Source organism: Chiloscyllium plagiosum, chromosome 12 (genome assembly GCF_004010195.1).
Source record: "Chiloscyllium plagiosum isolate BGI_BamShark_2017 chromosome 12, ASM401019v2, whole genome shotgun sequence".
Taxonomy (NCBI): Eukaryota; Metazoa; Chordata; class Chondrichthyes; order Orectolobiformes; family Hemiscylliidae; genus Chiloscyllium; species Chiloscyllium plagiosum.
In genome coordinates, this window is record NC_057721.1 from 47037039 (window position 1) to 47045597 (window position 8559).

The 8559-nt window shown below is 41.0% G+C and overlaps 1 protein-coding gene across 3 annotated transcripts in view; it reads left to right on the plus strand.

The window, feature by feature from the left end:
* The first annotated feature begins 592 nt into the window (after positions 1-592).
* Positions 593-8559, plus strand: part of tmem39a (transmembrane protein 39A) — a 76262-nt gene continuing 68295 nt past the window's right edge. Inside the window, exons 1-2 of one of the 3 annotated variants that reach the window (XM_043700964.1) lie at positions 593-861; positions 1008-1090. The gene's annotated coding sequence lies outside the window, so the exon portion shown is untranslated. The other 2 variants (XM_043700965.1, XM_043700966.1) reach the window with 2 other exon arrangements.

Here is an 8559-nt window from a genome sequence, read left to right on the forward strand (position 1 = left end):
ACCTTAAAGTATTGCAAAGTAATACATTTCAAGAAGAGTAGCTGATAAAAGAAAATCAGTGCAGTGATATCTCTGGAGTCTGGACAGAGTAGGGAACAGGGATAGCAGAAAAGTTGAGAATCAGACGACGCAACGCTTCAGTGACGAGGAAAAAACTACTCAGCAAGTGCTTTGAACCTGGAATGCTTTAGCTGGACATGTGGCAGAAGCACATCTTATCGGGCTTTTTCAAAAGAGAAACGTATTTTCTAATCAATGTACTCAGCGATGTTGTTACACACCTCTGGAGCAGGTGGTATTTGAACCTTAGACTGTCAGATCAAAGGTATGATTTGGAGTCAAGGTAATCACTGCGTCTCAGGTGGCCACTTACAAATATACAACTACCTGGGGATTGGGAAAGGTAGCTGAACCCCTGCTGCAGAGAGCCATAATGCATACTATGAGTTGAATAACCTCAGTCTGCACAGTAACACTCCTCTGCAGCGTCCCGCACTTCAGCTATTTACTTGCTCGTTGTTTTCTGCGCTGTTAATAAGGAGCTTAAACTGATTGGTGCCCAGTATCCCATGCGCGCACCCACCAATCAAACCAGCTCGAGGCGTAACGGTTTCCCCCTGGGCCGGAACCCCACCCCCAAAACAAGACGCTCTTCTGGGGGCGGGGTACGCCTGCCAATCAACACGAAGCTCCACCCGCTTGAGACCACCGAGGCTTCGGCACTGCTTCCGCTCGCCTGGGTTTCGCTGAGAGGAAATACAAACTTAACTACCGGAAGCGCACTCCAATCATTGCATATCTGACCAGTAAAAGTGTGGACAGCACTATCAGTCATTGTGTTCGCCAATCAATGTAGGCATAGTAAGTGGGGTTTCCGCTATTAAGTTTGGTTGCAGTGCAGTTTAGGTACCGCCACGTCGTCCAGCTGTTCGGTCTGTGGTTGAATTTAAACAATTTTTGGGAGGGGGTGGTTATTAAAATTAATGTAATTTTTTTCCCCTCTTTAGGAAGCTAATGTTTTCGTTTTGATTGAGTGCTATGGTCCAGAATCGATCGTTGTGAAACGGTCTCATTCCCGGAACATTGATGTGTAAGTGTCTAGAGAGCAGTTCTGTACTGCATGGTGTTACTGTGTTTAAATGCTCAAAGAATATTCTTAAAAACTTTCAGTGCTTCTTTGCAGAGCTTTGTCAGTTTATTCTTAATGCAAAACTTTGCATTCAGGATCCAACCAATTGTATTTTTTATATTTTGGTGACATACGTTTCTTGCAACTTATTTTTAGTTTTAGTTTTTACAAGTTGTTTATTACCAATTAAATTTGTATAAAATCATCTGCTTTATTTTAACGAAATTCTAGCCATTCACTAACTTATCATGTTCCACTAGAGTTGGCAGTGACACAGCTGCAGTTTTAACCCCAAGAATTATACCTGAAGTAGATTATTTTTCTACCATAAAGTGAGTTGAAGATAATATTATTATTTGGGGAACTGGATCAGCCTGTCACTGAAATATAACAAAAGGGGAGCTAATATTGTACAACAGTGGATGCAATTCCCTTTATTTTTGTTCTCCCTCCCTACTTTGGTTACTATGAGATCTCAAAGTTGCTACATAGATTAGATGCAACAATTGATGTTAATTACAAAAAGTATATAGCTTGGAATAAACTATTTATCTCCCAAACTGGAATGATGATGAGGGGAGAGGATATTATGAAAGGTAGCTAGGATGATGTTTGGAATGCATGTTATAATGAAATGCTTGAAAAGCTGGCTCTTTCTCACTGCAGTGAAGAAAAATAAATGAATTTAATTCATTTTTCAAAATTCTGAAGAATTATCCATCAGTTATTGAATTGAGTATCAATGGAGGATGGACTGAGAATTGAAAGTAAGAGCATAACTGTTTAAAATGTCTGACCACCTGCGTTATTATTAGAATATGCATTATCACAAGTAAACTTTAAAATGGTTATAATGCAGTAAAGGCACCTTGATTATATTTGAGCATCAAGTATATAAAAGCTTAAACTAGACTGAAGAACTAATATTGGAGCTGACATGCCTAATTGTCTCTTTGTAATTTCTATAATTCTATGAAAGAACTGTTTCCTATTATTTATCACAATATAAATTTATTTTAAAATGTGTAACCTAATTCATTTGACTCAACTTTTACTAATGCAAACAATTGTGTTTTGTGCAAAGAAATGGAAGGCCTGAAACAGTATGCTTTGTATTATATCTTTTGGGTTTGTAGCCATAACACCTCAAAATAATATTTGTAAGTTGGATTCTGAAAAGTTGCCTTTCCCAATGTTACATATCATTATTTTTATACTTTTATAATTATTGGGTCAATTTAAACTTGTAGTTTTTCTTTCATGAACATGAATTGATCTTTACTGTATTGAAGTTTCGTAGCTGCTGTTAAATTTTATTTCAACTGCCTGATCATTATCTGGAAGTATCATTGATTGATTGTCTCGATCTTAAGCTGCTCTAATATTAGCTGATCATTCCAATCATTGAATATATTTGAATTTCCAGTTTGAGGGCGTTCTTCACTCCACTCCTATGCTTAAAAATGATTGAGTTTTAATTTGTGGAACAAGAGCCAACAGAGTCAAACTTTAAGTTTGGACAGTTGTTTGTGTTCATTCTTGAGTACCTCTTTTATAACTGCTTTGTTTGTAAGTGAAGCACTGTCTGTTGCAGATTGGACTAATACAGACTCGTGATGATTCCAGCACAGAAGGATGTCACCTGTGATGGCTTGCTGAAAGAACAATTTATCTAGTCCCATTCCCTGCTCTTCTCTCTGACACATTTCTTTGTTTTCTAGTACTTTTTTTTACATATTCATTTTGTGGGATGTGCGTGTTGCTGGCTGACCAATGCTTATTACCCATCCCTAGTTGCCTTTGAGGAGGTGGTGGTGAGCTGCCTTCTTGAACCGTTGCAATCCGCCTGCTGCCGGTTGACCCAAAATGCTATTAGAGAAGGAATTCCCGGATTTTTGACGCAGTAACAATGAATGATTGGTGATTTTTATATTTCCGTGTCAAGATGGTAAGTGGCTTGGAGGGAAACTTGGCGGTGAGATTCCTATATATCTGTTACCCTTGTCCACCTGCATGGAAGTGGTTGTGGGTTTGAAAGTGTTGTCTGAGGATCTTTAATGCATTTCTGCAATGCCACTTGTAGATGCAAGTATTGAAACTACTGGAACAGCTTGACTCATGGAGCAGTAAGTTCTAGAGCACAAATCTTCAATACTATTGCCAGAATGTTGTCAGGGCCTGTTACGTTTGCTCCAGTGTCTCCAACTGTTTCTTCATTTCCCTCCACATGATTTAAATTGGCTGAAGACTAGCATCTGTAATGTTGGGGACCACTGGAGGAAGCCAAGATTGATAGTCCACTCGGCACTTCTAGCTGAAGCTTGCTGCAACACCTCCAGTCTTACCTTTTGCACTGTTGTGCTGGACTTCTCCATCATTGAGGATGGGGATCATTTGTGGAGCCATCTCCTCCCAGTGAATTAATCGTCCACCACCATTCACGACGTGATGTGGCAGGACTGCAGAGTTTAAATCTGATCTATTGGTTGTGGGTTTGCTTAGCTCTGCCATCACTTATGCTGGTTGGCATGCAAGTAGTCCTGTTTGGTCACTTCACTACATCTTCCGGTATGCCAGGTGCTGCTCCTGGCATGCCGTCCTGCACTGTCCATTGAACCAGTGTTGATCTCCTGGCTTGATGGTATTGGTTGAATCGGGGATGTGCTGGGCTGCGAGGTTACAAGTTGTGCTGGAGTACAATTCTACTGCTGTTGATGGCCCACAGCACCTTGTGGATGCTCCAGCATTGGGTTGCTAGATCTGTATGAGGTCTGTCCCATCTAGCACTATCTTTAACCTCCAACACATTGTGTGACATTATTCTCAATGTCAAGGCAGGACTTTGTCTTCACAAGGTCTGTGCAGTGAACACTTTTTTTAGTGATACCATCGTGCACAGATGCAGCTGGCAGGTTGGTAAGATTAGGTCATGTAGGTGATTCCCTTTCTCCTTGGTTCCCTCAATATCTGCTACAGACCCAATCTGACAGCTATGTCCTTTAGGACCTGACCGGCTCTATTTATATTACTGCTACTGAGCTACTGTTGGTGGTGGACATTGAAAACCCCCACCCAGAGTATGTTTTGTGCTGTTGCCATCCTCAGTGCTTCCTCCAAGTGTTCAATGTAGAGGAGTACCAATTTTTCATTTGAACCATACCAAGTGAATTGGTGATACCGTCCTCCCTCAACTGAGGGAGTATGTGACAATCGGGAGGTTTCCTTGCTATGACTTAATGTGAAGCCATGAGATGACTTGGAGTCTGAAGTCAGTGGAGGACTCCCAAAGCAACTCTTTTAACTGTATACCACTGGGTCTGTTCGAATTCCACCATCTGCCGTGTTTCACATTCCACCATTGAATCTGGATGCCCAGATCTTTAGCTGAGTTTCTGGATTAATAGTTTAGTGATTTAATAGCACTAGCCGATCGCTTTCCCTTGGTTTTTTTTTTGCCAGTAACCTTTTATAACTGTGCTGCCTTGTTTTCAATCCTTTTGCCAATGGAAACTATATATTTTTTTCCCCCTATTTACTCTATCCAGGCCCCTTTTTTTTTTGATTTTATACGGCATTATCAAATTCCCTCTCTGGCTTCTCTTTGCCAAGGAAAGCCATTCCAAGCTCTCCAATCTACTTGCATAACTGAAGTTCCTGATGCTGGAACCATTTTTGTGAATCTTTTATGTTCCTTCTAATGCCTTCAGATTTTTCAGTAAAATATTGCACCCAGACTGGACACCATACTCTTGTTGAGGCTGTACCAGTGTTCTGTATAAGCTTAACATGATCTCCTTGATTTTCAAAAAAGCAATTGTAGGATGTGAGTAACACTGGCTGTGTAATAGCCATCCTTAATTGCATTTGAGAAGGTAGAGATGAGCTGTCTTTCTAAACTGCTGCAGTTCATGTCTTATAAGTAGACCCACAACATCATTGTGGAGGAAACTCGAAGATTTTGTTCCAGTGATGCTGAAAGAATAGCAATGTGTTTCGAAGTCTGGATGATATGTGTCTTGTTGGGAAACTTGCAGATGGTATTCTGATGTGACTGCTTTCTTTGTCCTTCTAGATTGTGGTTTTGAAAGGTGCTGTCGAAGGATCACTGAATTTTTGTAACACATCTTGTAGATAATTCTGAGCATTGGTGATTGAGAAAATTGATCTTTGTGGATTTGGTACCAATCAAACGTCCTGTCTTGTCTGTCATGGTGTCAAGTTTCTTGAGCAGTTAAAGGCTATTTTTAATCTGTGGTCTGTGGGCAAGGCTGGCTGACCAGCGTTTTATGGCTCATCCCTAATTGCCCTTGATGAGCTGCCTCTTTGAACTGCTGCAGTGGGTCAGCCCACAATGCCCTTTTGGGGGTGGGGGTTGTGGTGTGGTGGTGGAGGTGAAGTTTCAGGATTTTGACAAAGCGACAGTGAAGGAATAGTGATAATGCCAAGTTAGGGTGGTGAGCAGTTGGAGGGGAACTTGAAGGCGGTGGTGTTCAATACATCTACTCTCCTTGTCCTTTCTTATAGATGGAAGTGGCCGTGGGTTTGAAAAGTGTTGTTTGTGGATCTGTGGTGAATTTCTGCAGTGCATCTCATAGATTCTACACACTACTACTGGGCGTTGATGGTAGTGCCAAACAAGCTGCTTGTGCTGTTGGAGCTACACCCATCCAGGCAAGTGCAGACTATTTCATCATATTCTGGACTTGTTCCATTTGTAGATGCTGGACAGGCATTGGGAAGTCCAGGAGGTGAGTTACTCGCCATAGTATTCATAGCCTCGGACCTTCTCTTGTAGCCACTGTTTATGTGGTGAGTCCAGTTGAGTTTCTGGTCCATGATTAACCCTGAGGATGTTGTTAGTGTAAGATTCAGTGGTAACTGTTGAATGTCAAGGGGCAATGGTTAGATTTACTCTTATTAGTTATCTTCATAGCCTGGCATTTGTGTAGTGCAAATGTTACCTGTCAGCCCAACCCTGGATATTGTCCAGATCTTGTTGTATTTGAACATTGACTGCTTCATTATCTGAGGAGTTGCAATCATCAGTGAAAATTTCCACTTCTGACTTATGATGGAAGGAAAGTCATTAAAGCAGCTGAAGATGGTTGGGCCTTGGACACTACCCTGAGAAAATTTTCTGCAGAAATGTCTTGGAACTGAGATAACTGACCTCCAACAACAACAACAACTACCATCTTCCTACATGCCAGGTATGACTCCAGCCAATGGAGCGTTTGCCCCGATATCCATTGATTCCAGTTTTGAGGGGCTCCTTGATGCTACACTTGGTTGAATGTGGCCTTGATGGCCAGGGCACTAGCTCTCCCTGCACCTCACCTCTGGAATTCAGCTCCTTTTGTCCATGTTTGAACCAAAGCTGTAATGAGGTCAGCAACGCTCCTGATGGAACCAAGCTGTACATCACTGCGCAGGTTATTGCTGAGCAGGTACTGCTTGATGGCAATGTTGATGACACTTTTCATCACTACTGATGATCGAGTGGTACTTGGCCAAGTTGGCTTTGTCCTGCTTTATAGTTATAAGACATACTTGGGCCATTTTCCGTAATATCAGGTGGATATCAGTATTGTAACTACACTGGAACAGCTGGGTTGGGCAGCACAAGTCTTCAGTACTATTGCCTCTTGCCAGAATGTTGTTTAGTGCCCATAGCCTTTTACAGTCTCCAGTATTTCCAACCATTTCTTCAAATCACATGAAATAATTTGAATTCGCTGAGGACTGATATCATCTGTAATGTTGGAGATCAGTGCAGGAGGCCGAGATGGATCGTCCACTTGGCACTTCTGGCTGAAGATGGCTGCAAAAGCTTCAGCCTTATCTTTTTTGGACTGATGTGCTGGGCTCTTCCATTCACTGATGGGGATATTTGTGGAGCATTTGTCGCTGCTGTATTTCTTTGGCTTCTGTACTACTATGCAGTATTGCTCAAAACAAAGATAAAATTGCTGAAATCAAAAAGGTAATTTTTTTTTACATTATTAGTTTTTATGATTCATTATGTTCATATGATTTGAAATAAACAATTTTTTTTAGCTGCAGGTGTAAAGTGATTGAGGACCAGTATGGAGAGAAACTTATGAATCAAATTGCAATATTTACAGCAGTAAATTGGACCTGAATCACTTTATTTTGTAGGTTTTTTTTAACTTCTACTAACCAGTGTGATGAATGTTCTTCCTATTGTTGCATCATTTAGAATTAACCATGGCAAATTGAAGACCTATGTGAAAAGAATGGCCTTGGATACCCCTATGATCTGTTCCTTGAGCCTTTTCCATCTTTCAGTTATGTTATGGTAATCTGCATTTCAACTGCAAGTTGTCCCAGCATTCTACACTTTTTTTTTTTGATGGAAGAAAATTTGGGAATTCTATTAATCTTTCCATGCAGTGGTGCTTCCTGATTTTCTACCTGAATGGCCTACATTTTAATTTCCTACTCAGTTATCCATATTACAATACCCTCACCAGAAAATGTATTTACATTATTTACAATATTTAAAAATGTAAACCTCTGTCGAATTCGTGTATTGCTGGACATCTGAGTGCATCTGGAAAAATTAACAAACAGTGAAGTTCACAATTAATCTTGGAGGAACTGTTGGGCGAAGTTCACAGCACAGAATCAGATAAGTTAATTGTTGTTTTAAGTCTGTCCAAGAGAAAGGCTGCAGTAGTGAGTATAGTGGATTCTTTCTTGATTATATGTTTTTGGATATAAGTCTCTTGATTAAACTTAAAATATAAGCCATAGCTATTAATTTAACCTGGTGCAGTATTTTGTAGAGGAATAAGACAGTGTTGTTTTCTGGGTCTGTAGATTGAGAAGGAGCAAAAATGACCTTTGCAGTGATATATACTTGTCAGATGTGGCAGTTTAAAGAGTTTAGGGGTTACTGCGGATTATATCTGCCATAAATGCTGTTGGATGCGAATCTTATCACATCGAGTGGATCGGATGGAGAGACCTATAGAAGCGATGAGGAATTTGCAACAGTATGTGATGGATGGCAGATGTAGGAAGGGGGGAAAGTCTCCGATACAGTCACATAGATGGGTTAACTCCAGGAAGGATAAGAGAGGTAGGCAGCTAGTGCAGGATTCTTTTGTGGATATACCCATTTCAAACAGGTATGCTGTTTTGGAAAATGTAGGGGGTAATGGATTCTCAGGGGAATGTAGCACGAACAGCCAAGTTTCTGGTGTTGAGACTGGCTCTAATGCAATGAGGGGTACGTCGGCTTCCAAGAGATCAATCGTGTTAGGGGATTCTGTAGTCAGAGGTACAGACAGACGTTTCTGTGGCCAGCAGAGTAAAAGCAGAATGGTGTGTTGTTTCCCTGGTGCCAGGATCAAGGATGTCTCAGAGAGGGTGCAGAATGTTCTCACGGGGGAGAGGGGCCAGCA